This window comes from Dermacentor albipictus, chromosome 2 (assembly GCF_038994185.2).
Source record: "Dermacentor albipictus isolate Rhodes 1998 colony chromosome 2, USDA_Dalb.pri_finalv2, whole genome shotgun sequence".
Classification (NCBI taxonomy): Eukaryota; Metazoa; Arthropoda; class Arachnida; order Ixodida; family Ixodidae; genus Dermacentor; species Dermacentor albipictus.
In genome coordinates, this window is record NC_091822.1 from 86,312,700 (window position 1) to 86,328,261 (window position 15,562).

At 46.4% G+C, this 15,562-nt stretch overlaps 1 protein-coding gene across 2 annotated transcripts in view; it reads right to left on the reverse strand.

The window, feature by feature from the left end:
* LOC135900994 (meso-2,3-butanediol dehydrogenase-like) overlaps nucleotides 1-15,562 on the reverse strand; it is a 387,488-nt gene that overhangs the window by 246,903 nt on the left and 125,023 nt on the right. The gene's annotated exons all lie outside the window — the stretch shown is intronic.

Genomic DNA, 15,562 nt, shown 5'->3' on the forward strand with positions numbered 1-15,562 from the left:
CTATCCGCCACGTCAGAACTGTAATGCTTTTTATCTGGACAAAAATGCTTAATGTACGAAGTCACGTCATTTGATCATTAGAATTGCGTAAATGTAGATGATTGGTAGCTTTATAAGCGATAAAGAACAATTGCGAAAAAACGTTATTACGGGGAGTAACCATATGTACACATAGGGTCCACAGAAAATGCATGGGGAAGCCTATAGTAGCGGTGGGCCAACTTAAGTTAGAGCTAGGGCAACCTAAATATGTGGTGGGCCAACTTGAAATTCGGGGGTGGGCCAACTTGAAATTTGGGTGTGGGCCAACATGAAATTTGTGTTTGGGCCAACTTGAAATTTCGGGGCAGGCTTCTGGAAACTTTGACAACTCCAGCAGAGTTTCTGCATACTTTTTTTTTGCAGTTCGGAGCTCTGGCTCCCCACTGTTGGATACGGACCCTTTTCCTGGCACCACTCAAGTATCCAATCGCCGTCGCATTCCAATTATGGTGCGCCGGGGCGAGTCTACCAAGTTGCCGGACCCGGCAGACAGGTTGGCGACCCCCACCTCATGCGCAGCACGTCGAGTTATTATCACCCCCCTCCTGCTTGACTCTTCCCGGAAGTGCAACGGGAGGCTGGCACGGTTCCAGTAGTTGATCTTGGTCCCGAGCATAGCTGTTTTGCGGCTCTGGAAGGTCGTTCGGGAACAACCCATCTCCTCCAGCTGAGCGCTACCAGGTGAGGAGGCGACGCAGGAGGAAAGTCAACCCTCGGACAATAGAGCCCTTGGAGCGTCCCCATTGGCCGAATCTGACGGCACTTGCACGGGCGCCTACCATTGGAGAAAAATGATGACACCGGAGCTGGCTCGATGATTGGCCGAAAATGACGTCACCCCGAGAGGCCGAATGGGTTAAAAGCGAGAGACAGGGAGAAGAGTTTTTTTTTTCGTTCTTCTTGCCACAGGCCGCAGCGTCCGATTTGCTGCCGGCCGTCAATGACTTTATAACTGTTGATTATTTTGTGTTATTACTGTAAATATTTTAAATAAACTTTCAGTACTCAAAATCCTCCTCAACGTCGGCCAACTCCCGCACTTAACGGCAACATCTAATAACTGGTGGTAGCGGTAAGGATAAACCTTCGTCCGAAGAAGTCCTGAGGAACCGGGGACAGCAGACCGATGAACTGGATGGCATGGTGCTGCATCCGTGAGTGAGAGCGTGGTCTTTCCTTTTGATTCGCCAGATTTCAAATTATGCGTACTTATTTTGATCGTTCTAGGAATCGGGAATTTTTTGCATATTTTCTGTTTGCACTAACGATTCAAGGGAAACTGTTCTAACCACCAGTCGGGGCAGCTGCCATGTATCTTAGAAGGTTGACGAGTTCAGAATTGTTGTTATTGTGCGACGAGTTGGGAGTTGAGGGGGACGAAAAGATGAAAAATCCGGCTATCCAAAAGGCCATTCAAGATAGTGGCAATGACGATGAAAGCATTAGGATTGCTTTGGAGGTGGTACAAAACACACGGGAGCGTGAGCGTCAAGAACGTGAGAATGAGCGTGAACGTAAGCGAGAACGGAAAAAGCACGAGAAACAGATGGCAGAGCTACAGGTTGGACTTCAGAAATCGCGTCCAGAGGCGGGCAGTAAAGGGAATAACCGTAGCACATCAAGCGAGGTCGAGCCATGTCGGATGGACCAGTGGATGAAACCGTACAAGGTTGGAGAGGACATGGTCTTATTCTCGGTTCATTTCGAGAGAACTTGTTGAAGGTCTAATTTTGCTCAGGGAACCTGGTCACAGTGGTTGGTGTCTTTGTTGCCTTGTGAGACAGCAAACGTAGTCGCAAGATTTACGGCGAATCACGCGGAAGACTACGGGAAAGTAAAGGCAGCACTGTCGAGGAGGTGCGGAATTTCCCCGGAAGCATTTAGGCGGCGACTCAGAGTAGGGAGCAAAAAGAGCGACCAGGGCTAGTCAGAGTTTGCGTACGGGTGGAAAACAAACCTTGTTGAGTGGCTTAAGGGCGCCGAAGTCTACGAAAGTAGAGACACAATTATAGAGTGTATTTGTCTCGAACAATTCTACCGCAGCCTTCCACAGTCAATGAGGTTTTGGGTTCAGGATAGAGATGCCGTACACACGGTAGATAAGGCGGCTCCCCTAGCTCATGAGTACGTGATGCGACGAAATCTCACTACCGACGACGAACGTTCAAATGGAAGGTATAAATCGAGGAGGTATATTCACCACAAAAAACAGACACCGGTAAAATCTACCGAGAGGGCCGGGTCGATGAAAAAAACTCAGGAAGGGAACAATGATAAACGAGATAGCAGCCCTTCGAGGAGGGGACAAAGAAAGTTGATACGCGAGAGTTCGAAAAGAGACGACCGGTGCGATGTTATAAGTGCCAGGGCCTACGTCACTATGCCTAGGATTGCAAAAAAAAGCCGGTAGTGCTTTCCTACGTGGGCGCAAGCGAGGAATGCTTGGAGCTTCTCCGTCCATACGTCCAGGAGCTGCGGATTAGCGGGAAAACCTGTAAGGTATTAAGGGACAATGGAGCAACCATGGGCCTAATTCACCTTTCTTTAGTAAACGCCGAGGACTATACAGGGAAGGTAACTTGGATCAAGTCAGTGCTAGAGGAACACAGCGCATGTCTGCCAATAGCACGAGTGACAATTTCCGGTCCTTTGGGAGAACTAGACACAGAGGCAGGCGTTTAGAAGGCACTACCTATAGACTACCCGCATCTTTTTTCAAACCATTCGAAGCGTTTGTTACAGGAGCACGGTCACGAGTTCGGGGAAGGAAAGGTGCAGGCATTAACCCGCTCGCGAGCACGACAAATCGCAGCTCAGCTGACCGAGGACCCCAGCGTAGCTGTATTGGAACGCCAGGAAGCACATTCCCTAGCAGAACCTCGGACAACGGATGAAAAAGAAAACTGTGTGGCCGCAGAGGTGCCAGTTAAAATGATCCCCGTAGAAAACTCGCGCAGCGAAGAAAGTTCGTCAGTGGAAGTAACAGAAAGGGGGAGCAGCTCTGCATTTTCACCTGCCTCTGGGGGCTTTGACAGGCTTCTCCAGGTGAACAGCGAGTCGCACAGCGCGGAGCAACAGAGGGACCAGACTCTGACACGTTTACACTACAACGCGAAAGAGGGCATACCTAGGCGCAACGTTACCATCCACGAAAAGGGAGGACTACTGTATAGACACTACCGAGATCGTAGGGGCCGTATCCTCGATCATTTAATCGTTCCGGGGAGGTATCGGGCGGATCTCCTGACTTTGTGTCACGCAAATGGATTGTCGGGCCATCTAGAAATCAACAAAACGAAGGAGATGCTCTTGTTAGAATATTACTTGCCAGGATGTTTCAAGGATGCGGAAAATTATGCAAGGTCCTGTGACGCGTGTCAGCGACTTGGGAAGCCGGGAGATAAACGCAAGGCACCTTTAAATTCGGTTCCCTTAATCACGGAGGCATTCCGTCGCCTGGTGATCGACACATTCGGGCCTTTGTCGCCGAGCCGGTCAGGGTGCAAGTACCTTTCGACCATGCTCTGTCCTGCGACAAAATCTCCTGAAGCGATTCCTTTGAAGGAACTGAGCTCGACCGAGATAGTCGACGCTCTGTTGTCCTCGTTTGCACGAATGTGTTTACCTGCAAAGAGTCAGGCTGACCAGGGGACGGTGTTTGCAAGTGCATTAACCACGACGTTCCTAGAAAGGTGTGGTGTGCGGCTTATACACAGCTGCGTGTACCATCCACAATCAAACAGCGTTGAGAAGCTGCACTCAGTGCTTAAGAGAGTGTTGCGTACATTGTGCCGTGAACACAAAGCACACTGCGAGGACTGTTTACCCGCAACCCTGTTCGCGTTGAAGACGGTCCCACATAAGGCAACGAGATTCACTCCTTCCAAGCTGGTATACGGTCGGACGATCCCTTCCCCCCCTCGGAATGTTAAGAGAAATGCAGGAAGGAACAAGGGAAAGCCAGACGGTGGTGAGTTACGTTTTAAAATTGCTGGATCGATTATGTGTCTCGCGAGAACTGGTTTTAAAAAAGCCAGAAGAGGCCCAGGAAACCGCGAAGGCGTACTATGACACAAGTTCGCGTAGGAGAACATTGAAGGTACGCGACAGGGTCATGATCCTAAGGCCTTCACAAAAAAACAAACTTGAGGTACAGTGGGACGGACCTGTAAAAGTTACCCAGAGGATATCAGAGACTAACTAAAAGAATAAGTGAATCATTTACCACCGCAATTCAATGAAACCTTATTGTGGAAGGGAAGAGGTTGTGAACATGGTAGCAAACGCGTCTCAAGAAGTCGCGGTCGAACTTCCAGTTTTGGCGACAGTGACAGATGCGGAGCGCTCCATAGAGGACAACCTGAATCTGTCTGTAAACCAACTGACTCTCGAGGCCGATCCAGTAAGCAGCCTCTGGAAACTCTTTGAGGAATTTTGCCAATGCTTCAGTAGCCGGCCGGGGAGAATGACGCGCATTACTCGTGAGATTGAGTTGACATCAGACAAGCCCGTCCAATCCAAACCGTACAAGGTGGAACTTCGTCAACGAGAAATAATGGAAATAAAGATCAAATGAATGCTTCAGTTGGGAATCACTGAACCACCAGACAGTGATTCTCATAGAGGGGAGCGGGAAAGAGCCGCGTTCATGTGCGGACTACAGCAAATTGAATGCGATTACAAGGTACCAACTTTACCCTATACCAAACATAGAAGAACGAGTTTAACGGGTGAGCGGAGCCCAGTACATTTCAAGAAGCGACTTATTTAGTGGGTACTGGTAGGTGCCCATGTCGGAAAGCTGAAGTCGCTACGCAGCATTCACTTCCCCGCTTGGCACATTTCGACCACTAAAGTCAAGTTTCGGGCTTAAGAACGCACTGTTTAGCTTTTCCAAGCTGATGGGTATTGTTTTGAAAGACCTACAAGATTATGCGATCCCCTACTTAGATGATTAGCCCATCTTTTCCAACAGCTGGAACAATCACATGGGGCACTTAAGGAAGGTGCGGGCACGTCTACGAGACGCGGGTCTCACGGTAAAGCCCGAAAAGTGCAGCTTCGGGTGTTCGCAAGTTACCTACCTAGGGCATGTCGCAGGACAAGGAACGCGGCGGCCCTCCGAACTAAAGATAGGGCTTATCAATATCTTTCCTGAACCGCGAACTAGGACGGATGTCAGAACCTTTTTGGGGCTCGTGGGATATTACCAGCGGTACATTCCAAATTTCTCACAGGTTACAAGCCCCCTGACAGACACCCTCCGAAAGGGAGAGCCCAAGAAAGTTCGATGGAATGAGAAAGAAAGCGCATTTCAGCACAGGAAACAGGTTTTGAGCTCAGGACCAGTGCTTCGAACCCCCGATTATTCGAAGTAATTTATCGTACAGTGCGACGCTAGTGACAGAGGGTTGGGAGTCGTCCTCAGCCAGGTTGGCGAAGACGCGGAGGAGCATCCGGTACTGTATGCTAGCCGAAAATTAACGTGCAGCGAATAGGCGTAGAGCGCTTCCGAAAAAGAATGCACCTGCATAGTTTGGGCGGACCAGAAATTATCTTGGTATCTGTACGGAGCGAAATTCACATTCGAGACCGACCACTGTACTCTGACCTGGCTCAGACACATGTCCCCTAATAACGGACGCTTCCTCAAATAGATTTTAATTACCCAGGAATATAACTTCACCGTCCGTTACACAAGGCGCAAGTTAAATGGGAACGCAGATGGTTTGAGCTGGTTGTTTCGGTAAACCGACGTATTACCTTCCTTCCTTTGTCTAACCAGGTAAAAAGTGTTATTATGGGCTGGAAGTCATACTTGTAGTTTCTAAACATTGCTTGTAAATAGTCATAAAGGTCGTTTTCATTAATTCTTTAACTTTCCCGTTTCTTTTGCAACGACAATATCACTCTGCCCTTGTCGGCATTCGGGGAGATATGGAAAGCTGTTTAGAAAGCTGGTTGGAACTGCTTTATCAAAATTGGGAAAAGAAAAGACAATAGGGTTGATTTTGACAGAGTAGTAGCCTGGCGAGTCAGGGGTGAAGAGCCTGCGCTTGCACGTGGTGCAGCGCTATGTTGTTTCGTTGGTTTTGTGTACGTTCTCCCGTACCCGGGATCCAGAAATTAGTCCCATGAGGCTCGTCACTAATACACTACATGTTCCATCAGCATGCCTCATGGCCACCGAATTGAGTTCACCGGCCAGTCCGAACTTCTGGGGCGAGGAGGAGCTGTTGGATACGGAAGCTTTCCCTGGCATCACTCAAGTTCCCCGACCACATCCAATCACCGTCGCATTCCAATTATGCTGCGCCGGGGAGTGTCTACCACGTTGCCGGACCCGGCAGACAGGTTGGCGACCCCCACCTCATGCGCCGCACGTGGAGCTATAGTCTCCCCCCCACTGATTGACTCTTCCCGAAAATGCAACGGAAGGCTGCCACGGTTCCAGTTAGTTCATCTTGGTCCCGAGTAAAGCTGTTTTGCGGCTCTTGAAGGTTGTACGAGAAAACCTATCTTCTCCAGCTGAGCGCTTCCAGGCGAGGAGGCGACGCCGGAGGCAAGTCAATCATCGGACAATGGAGCCCTTGGAGCGTCCCCATTGGCCCAATCTGACGGCACTTGCACGGGCACCTACCATGGGAGAAAATGATGACACCGGAGCTGGCTCGATGATTGGCCGAAAATGACGTCATCCCGAAAGACCGAATGGGTTAAAAGCGACAGACAGAGAGAAGAGGTTTCTTTTTCTTCTTGTCACGGGCCGCAGCCTCCGATTTGCTGCCGGCCGTCAATGACTTTATGCCTGTTCAATACTTTGTCTTATTACTGCAAATAGTGTACATAAACCTTCAGTTCTCAAAATCCTCCTCAACGTCGGCCAACTCCCGCACTTAACAGCAAGATGTAATGCCACTTAATCCACAGCCTGAATATACATCACCTGATTCGGAGTGGTTTAGGAGAGAAGTGAACTCATCTGAAACTTTAGCTTAGCTAAATAAACGTAATTATTTTATTAGGCAATTATTCAGTCGGTTATTTTTAGAATGATGACGTTCGCGCAATTAATTAATTAACATTCGTTAAAGTTATACCAGAGGCGTGTGTATCTGTAAATCTTAATTAGGATTACTTAGTACGTATTACTAACCTCAAGTTACCCATAATTAGTCTTGATTAGGCTCCATTGATACAACCTTAGTACCTCTTGACTAGTATAAGAATTTAACATATATTATACCTAGCCTCACTTCCTGATTACCCTCACTTAATCGCCGTTACGTTTAACTAAACGTATCGTGCATAATCTTATTAGTCTTTATTAACCTTAAATACACTTATACCTATGTTTACTCACCATACATAGTCATAATCATAAATATCAGTAGTCATACGTAGTCATAAGGCATCCTGATATACCCCTCCATAGGACCTCACGTATACCTATGCACGCGGTGCATACCAGACAAACGGATGGACGGACATATTCTGGTGGAAGTAGCCCTATAATGCTTACGCTTTAATTTACGTACGCCGGGAGTACCTAATAACTACCGGGCGTAGGTTGGCGCTTACACGCTTCCAGGGCGCTTGCGTACCCAACGCGGTTTGCTAGCAGGAGACATTGCGAAGCAGACTCCGCTCCTTGCACAACAGCCTTGCGAATGGGGGGGTGTAGAAGGGGAGGCATACCAGCTAATTTTAGCAGCCGCTTGCCTCTGGGCGATGCCTGGTTATTCTGACCGCCAATAGATGACGCCATAAGCGTACGTGCTTCTCCTCGCTGCCACTTGCTGGCGATCTAAGCAGCCTCGGCTTACCTCGGCTGAGAACGGGTACAGTGAACTAGAAGGCTCTCTCTAGTTCAGTGTAGCATGGGCCACGCGCTCGCGTGTTCCCTTTCTAAAAGGACCACCCTGTTCATGCGCTTTATGTACTTGGGTCTACACGCTCACCTGTTGTATTTAGGCACTCAGAAGAACCTTTCAGGGCTTGTTTTTGAGAATTCGTGCACCACTGCACGATGCACGAGCGGTGCGAGTCTTGAAACGGGTGGAACATCGCGGAGCACAAACACATAGCTATCGAGGGCCATGAAACTGCCCCCGCTGGTCAACGCACAGCAGCGCACGCTTCCCTATAACAGCAGAAGACGGAACATGAAACTTCATGCAGCGGGCTAAGCTGGCACCGTCGAAAGCGAGCGCATTGTGAGGAAGGGCAAGGGGAGGGGAGGAGAGACGCGAAGCGAAAGGGCACGGCCTCCTGGATCGGCGCGCCCGCGCGCGCCTATATAGGAGGCCGTGCAAAGGAAGCGGAGTTGCTTTCCCGCCTTCTTGATGGATGGCGCCAATTACCTCTGCCGGCACTTTGGGAGAACTTCAGAATGGCTTCAGAATAGGTAGGCGCTTAGACGATAACTTATTTGTTCTTACTCAGTGTATTGAAATATCAAAAGTAGAAAGCAGGCCGTTACATGTGGTCTTCTTAGACATTACAGGAGCCTATGACAACGTAGACCGCAACATTTTGTGGGATATCCTGGAAGGGGAAAGCTTAGGTGACGATTGTCTACAGATTGTGGGAGAGAGTTACCTAGAAAATACTAAAGCCCCTCAATTTTCCAAAAGTAGCGCCATTCTTAGATCTTTCCGCCACCCGCTCACCCAGGCGCTTCCGCCTCCACTTCTCCTGTCGCCGCGGCCTCCTCCGCTCCCGCATTGGCCAATCTGTGTCACCTGAAAGCAGGCCCCGCGCTTTTGTATATTTTTTTCTTTCCGGCGCAAAGCAGGCGCCGCGCTTTTGTATATCTTTTCTGTCCAGCGCGCTGCGACCCCCATTCTTGGGCCTGCGCGACGAAAATACGGCAGGCGGTTTGAAGGAGCGCGGTAGTTTTATACAATGTGTTAGGGCCGAGTGCTTAATTGCGATGCCGTGCTGCTGCGCCTACGGTTGCCACAACAGACCCAGTGACGGCAAAAAGCTTTTTGCTTTACCATCCGCCGGGCGCAACGCAAAACGAAGAAAAGTGTGGATTCACAAGATCGGGCAGCTGACTTTGAGCAAGTGGCAAAGAACGCGCGGGTTTGTGAAGTAAGGGCCACGGCTCCTCCAACCTCCTCTTTTGACGCCCGTGTCCAGTGCATTGGGGGCGCGTTAAAGAACCCCAGCTGGAAAAAATTTAATCCGGAGCCCCCATTATGGCGTGCCTTATGAGATCGTGGTGTTGGGATGTAAAACCCAAGAATCAACTTTTTTTCTGTCTTGTGTGCCTTGACTGTTCCAGTTAACGCAACACTGCTTCCTTGTGAAAACTTACAACGCAAAAGAAAACAGACACACGTAGTATACAGAGATAAAATTAACACTTCAACAAAAGTGTTGCTGGTGCCAATGAGGGGAGGGGGATAATTATTTTCTGAACCTCTTTCCAGTTGTCCCATCAAGTTGCTTCTTTTTTTTCTATCAAATTCTAACCATTTGCACTGTAATATATAAATAACGATTTCATATGCTGGTACGTTGTTCAAATTATCTATACCGCCTATATGTGAAAACGTTGCTCATGGCCACCACAACCTGTGCATGAGCTACGTAAATCTGTAAAAGGCGCGGAACAGAAACGGCCCTGCTGCCAGGCATTGCTGACCGCAGACAGTCGGAATCTCTCACGCGCCGGCCGAACAAAAGCATCCTGCAGGTACGTAAATTAACCTACGAAACCACGTGCACATACTTTCACGCTGTCAAAACCTTAAACTCTGGTAATTACACGCGTGTCTGAGCACACCGCGTGCTTGTGTCGTGTTTCAGCAACACGAACTTTCAACGTGCGCGCGCTTTACGCCTTAAATACGCCTTGAATAATGGTGCTTTTCTCTATTTCTTCCGCAAATCCGACACGACATTCTTAAGGCCAGTTACCGACTGACAAAGCAAGATCTAGTTTGAAAAAACTGCTCCGCAGGACTCGAACGAACTTTTCCGCGGATTTCCTCCCGTAGCGTGTTAGCCGTAGTCTGCTACGGCAGGCCCACCACCGGCGGCGCCACCGTCGAGGCCGCGCCGAGCGGAGGAGGAGGGAAGTGAATGGCGCTACTTTGGAAGATTGAGGGGTTTTAGAAAATACCGTTTGCGTTGAATGGGAAGGCATGAGGAGTGAGGAGAAAGTTCATATCAACAAAGGACTGAAGCAGGGGTGCCCTTTAGCCCCACTGTTGTTTATGATGTCAATCGCGAGGATGGAGAGGGCGCTAGATGAAGTAATATCGACTTCAATCTCCAATACAAACAGGCGGGTACAGTAGTAGAGCAGCATCTCCCAGGTTTATTTTATGAGGACGACACTGTGTTGCTAGCTAACAGGCAAAGTGATTTGCAACGTCTGGCTAATATGTGTGGACAGGAAGGCAACAATTTAGGTTTGAAATTTAGTGTTAGAAAATCAGGTGTTGTGGTATTCAATGAAAACAGTGAAGAGAAAGTGGCGATACAGGGCCAGGAAATACCTCGGGTAACAGAATATAAATACCTAGATACATTGTTCAGCGAAGGCAACAGATATATGGACACATAGGAAAAAAACAATAACTGTGAAGGGGAAGAGAATTGCAGCAATAATGAAGCACAGAGCGCTAGGGGGATACAAGAGGTACGAGATGCTCCGAAGTATGTAGAAAGTTTCAATGTTTCCAGGACTTACTTTTGGAAATGCGGTTGTTTGCTTTAAATCAAGTGTACAATCAGGACTCGATGGCAATCAAAGGTCAGTTGGTCTCCTCGCATTGGGCGCTCACGGGAAGACTACAAATGAAGCTGTGCAGGGTGATATGGGCTGGACTAGTTTTGAAGTGGGGGAAGCTCGCAGGAAAATTGAGCCGGAAGAACGACTGAGGAATATGCAAAAAAGTAAATGGGCTGAGAGAGTGCTGAGGTATCTGTACAGGAGAAACATTGATTAACAGTGGAAGAAAAGACCTAGGAATCGTACCAGCAAGTATGCGGCCTGTAGGGTGGGTAACACAGCAACAAAGAACGTTAAGGGGAAAGTCAGAGGGGCTGAAATAATCTCATGGGTGGCGGCAATGGAAAAGAAACATGCCATGAGTAACTACTTAGGAGAAAAAAATTAAATCACGAACGAAACAATTTATTATATTTCAAAGGGAAGCTCATTACTTTTCGAAGCGAGATAGGGAGGGATGCCTTAGAACACGCACCTATAATGCGAGATATAAGATGGAAGAAGAAGCATGTGTTTGCTGCGGTAAAGCTAGGGAAACTATGGAGCATGATGTATCAGAATGTGAAGACGTCTCCACAGCGGTCTATTTACGCACCGCTGGCCTCATTGAAGCCCTTGGGTTCAGCGAGAGCGGTGCAAAAGCAAACCTGTCCGCAATAGGGATCAGTAGGAGGCGATAGGAGTATTGGTGGTAGAGAAGTAGGGAAACGACAAAAAACGGAGACGTACAAGAGAACAGTTCGCAATAGGGGATCATAGAATTTGGTTGTGGGAGTTCATAGTGTTTTCTCTTTCTTTTTTTATTGTTTCCCCCACCTAGATAGGACATTAGGCAGTACAATAGCATGAGCTTGGTGGCGCAACCCACCGCCCCGTTCCAAAGGGGACGCTCATAACACCCATCCATCCATCAACCTACTGCCACCGGAGGGGCGGAGTTTCCGAGGCCGAGCATTATCGCTATTTCGTGAAACACAAGAGACTCAGCCCGACTCGGTTACCAGAGAAATGACCGAGTACCACCGATAGCGTTGTGCGCGCGCCAGAGGTATCCACTTGCGCGACGCAAGCGCCAGCGCTGCCATTTCTTGTTCACTCCGCCGCTTATCCGCACCACATAAAAAAAATTTCGAGGAGCTGCGTTGCCTGGATTTCATTTATATAAATGAAAAATCCGCCGTTTTTGTAACCGCTGATGATGTGAAAAAGTCACTAATCTTGATTGCACTACAAACACATCAAAGTGCAAGAAGTCGCAGAAGGTTTGTAATGTTCCACCAATATTAGTTCACGTACGCGTTTTTTTTTTAGGATTGCCCAAAACACAATTTCCAACACCACCCTAGAGCGACGCACATACTAAGAAGATTTATCATCGCCTAAAACGACGGGGAAATGCGGCGATACGCATGCTTCTTGAACACCACTGCGTATGGCTGCTCATTAACTTAATTCGCGCGACTCGGACCCATGGAGGTTAAAGAATAACTACTGGAGTGGAGGCGATGTTCTGACGCTGAAGCCGCACAGGCGCAGGATAAATCTATAAACAAACGATAAAAAATGGTGAAGCGCTTTCCGCAGACGTCCCGCGAGCTAATCAACCACTTTGGTTAATCATGGCTTATTTTACCAGTCACATACTTATCTACGTGTATCTCTGTATTACTGGTTTCAGTGTCAATATTCAGCAGATATCTTCATTATAAACAATCGGATTTATTTTCTAATTAACCCAGCATACAATAGCAGAGGAAATCACTTCATTTGTAAGCGGAGATCACCGGACAAGGCTCTATTTCAGGTGAAGGAGGAGCAAGCATTGGCTTCACCTTTCCTGGTAAGAGGCTCCTAAGAAGCCAGCAGTTTTTCATCAACCTTTTTGGTCGCACCACACATTATAGCGGAAAACATCTGCAATGGCGACCCAGCGCTACCCGCCGGCACAGCGCGACCCACGCATAGCGGCCGTGGAGCTGCCAGGCGTGTCGAGAATACACCCTTACAAAAAAAATTGTTGAAAGGTTATTGAAATATCATTGGTCAACGTCAACAAATGACCTTGAAAGATCATTGGCGAATTGTTGAAACATCATTGAGGAAATTGTTGACAAGTGTTGATAATTGGCCCGCGACATTTTGTCGAAACATCATTGTGGCCTCTCAATTTGAAAGATCGTTGAAACTATGGTGTATTTCACTCTTGAAAGCCCATTGAAGCAGTGTTGAAGATGTGTTCTTTGTCAATGTTGAAAGCCAATTGAGGTATTGTTGAAATGTGTAGTTTGTCAATGTTGAAAGCCCATTGAAGCATTGTTGAAGCTCAAAATTGAAAGCCCATTGAGGTATTGTTGAAATGTGTTGTTTGTCAATGTTGACAGCCCATTGAAGCATTGTTGCAAATGTGTTGAGCCTCAAAATTGAAAGCCCATTGAGGTACTGTTGAAATGTGTTGTTTGTCAATGTTGACAGCCCATTGAAGCATTGTTGCAGATGTGTTGAGCCTCAAAATTGAAAGCCCATGGAGGTATTGTTGAAATGTGTAGTTCGTCAATATTGAAAGCCCATGGAAGCATTGTTGCAGATCTGTTGAACATCAACACAAATTACGTTGAAAGCCCTTTATGCCCCACTGGGTATTTAGCAGTTTAAACCTGCACTTACCTTAATATACTGCTGAGCTATGTTGCATATAATTACCTTTGATGTCACGGTGGCATGTCTGCTGTGAGAGGATAAGGATAAAATTTAAATACAGGCATTTTGTACCGCAGACCTCTGTCACCCTGGGCTCAAAAGCATGCTCCTAGATTGCCTGTAATAAACCATATTGTAAAACTGCTAGCAGTACTGTTATGCCACTTTTTTCAATTGTCAGAGTGAATGGTCCTCCGAAAAATCAAGAGTGCTGAGCTGATGCAGACAAAAACCATTTTTCTAGGTGAACTGTTTATTTGTAAGCATCTGTGTAAATGTACAGCCATTTGTAGTTTGAGATCAGAAACTTCTTAAAAACTATCGCACAGTACAAACTTCCTGCAGCTTGACACCATAACAAAATTGAATACTGAAGATGTAGTCAGTGTGGCTCTCAAGTAAAACACATTTCCCAAAAGAAATAAATTTTAAAAAATAAATGCCTAAATAAATAAATGTACAAGCAGACTGACATGACTGTAAATAAGAACACTCAAAAAAGGTACTTGCTTTCTCTATTAGGTAGCCAGTGGTACTATAACCATGGCACAATTTGCTTGTGCCCACAGCACTCAACTGAGACCTGATATGCAGGGTGGTTATCTTTAAGTTTCATGGAACTTATTGAAGACTGACTGTTGCAGCTAACATAATTCTAGATACAGAGTGCCAAACATTACTTGCATGAGAAACAAGACACCATAGTCAGCTGATTAACAAAAACTCAGTTCCTAATAAAGTTTTTACGAATTGTAGCCAGTAATTTTACAAGGTGTATGCACTTAGAATGAATTTCCAGAATGACACTAGTAACGAGACACATGCCATCAAACTGGCTGTAGAAATGCACTGCTATGCATCGAAGTACAAAAGTAAGCGGAATGCCCTTGTATTTCTCTCACATTTATGGAAAAATATCGAAACTGGTGTCATCCTGGAAATTAATTTCAAGTGAATGTCTTGCAAACTCACTGGCTACAATTTGCAAACTGAAATATGTGCTGTGATGTTATAAGTGAATTAATAAATTTATGACAATCAGTTTAATGTTTCCATTTCTTGTGCTAGTAATGTCCACCTCTGAATAATCCAGCTCAAGAACAAGAATTATGCTACCTGGCAGACAACTTAAATATCTGTAAAACTGAAAAAGGATCACTGTACAATCCTTATTTGTTGGTTGAATGGTGTGTGCCAATTTCAGTAAACCTTACATACTTTTGAAACATGGCAATCACAATAAGTGATGCCTATGGGAGCAGTTTATTATGCCGCATTGCTGTTGCATGATCCAGTTGTGTTTTCTGCCATGATAACGTTGCTGCGCAGGTAATTCCATATCAAGCGACTTATTCATATTGACTGCTTCAGATTTGCATATGAAACAAAGACAGCTATTAGTGATGTGCTGGAATACAGCAAGGTTACTCCTTGTGCGAGTTCCATTTCAATTTTATTCGCTGCCACAAAAAATAACGAAAGAATTCAGAAGATATGGTTTTATGCAAACATGAAAGGCACATCATTGCCATTACTGGAGATGTTTTGTTGCATATTAAATTTAAGCCGACCTATACCTATTCATTTTACTCATGTATTTTAGATAGCAATAAACCATTTTTACAAAGTTATGTAAAATGCCGTTCTTACTGAACTCTGGAAATGGCACAGATGCACTTGCAGGTATGCAATTCCATGCCGAATCGACAAGCATTTTTTTCACACCGCACATAAATCTGAAACATTGCCATATGTTTACTAGAGTTCAAAGCTTGTTACCCACTTTTATTTATTTCTGCCAGATATTTTGTAGCATTTTAGGTGACAGTTTAGTTTTCCTGTTCAGCTGAGCTAGAGGCATCAAATGTCCTCTAGCTTTTCATTTTTTTTTTCAAATGCCTCGAATACTTTTTTTTCAAATGCACATTGTATTGATCGAGGCCTTCAAATGGTGTGCGTGGAAATATGGTGAAGTGATGCAACTGCCAAAATAGCCAATTTTTCAAATATTTGCATACTTCAATTGCTTTTGGCACCGGCAAAAATGAGTCAAATTGCAATCCGTTAGTTTTT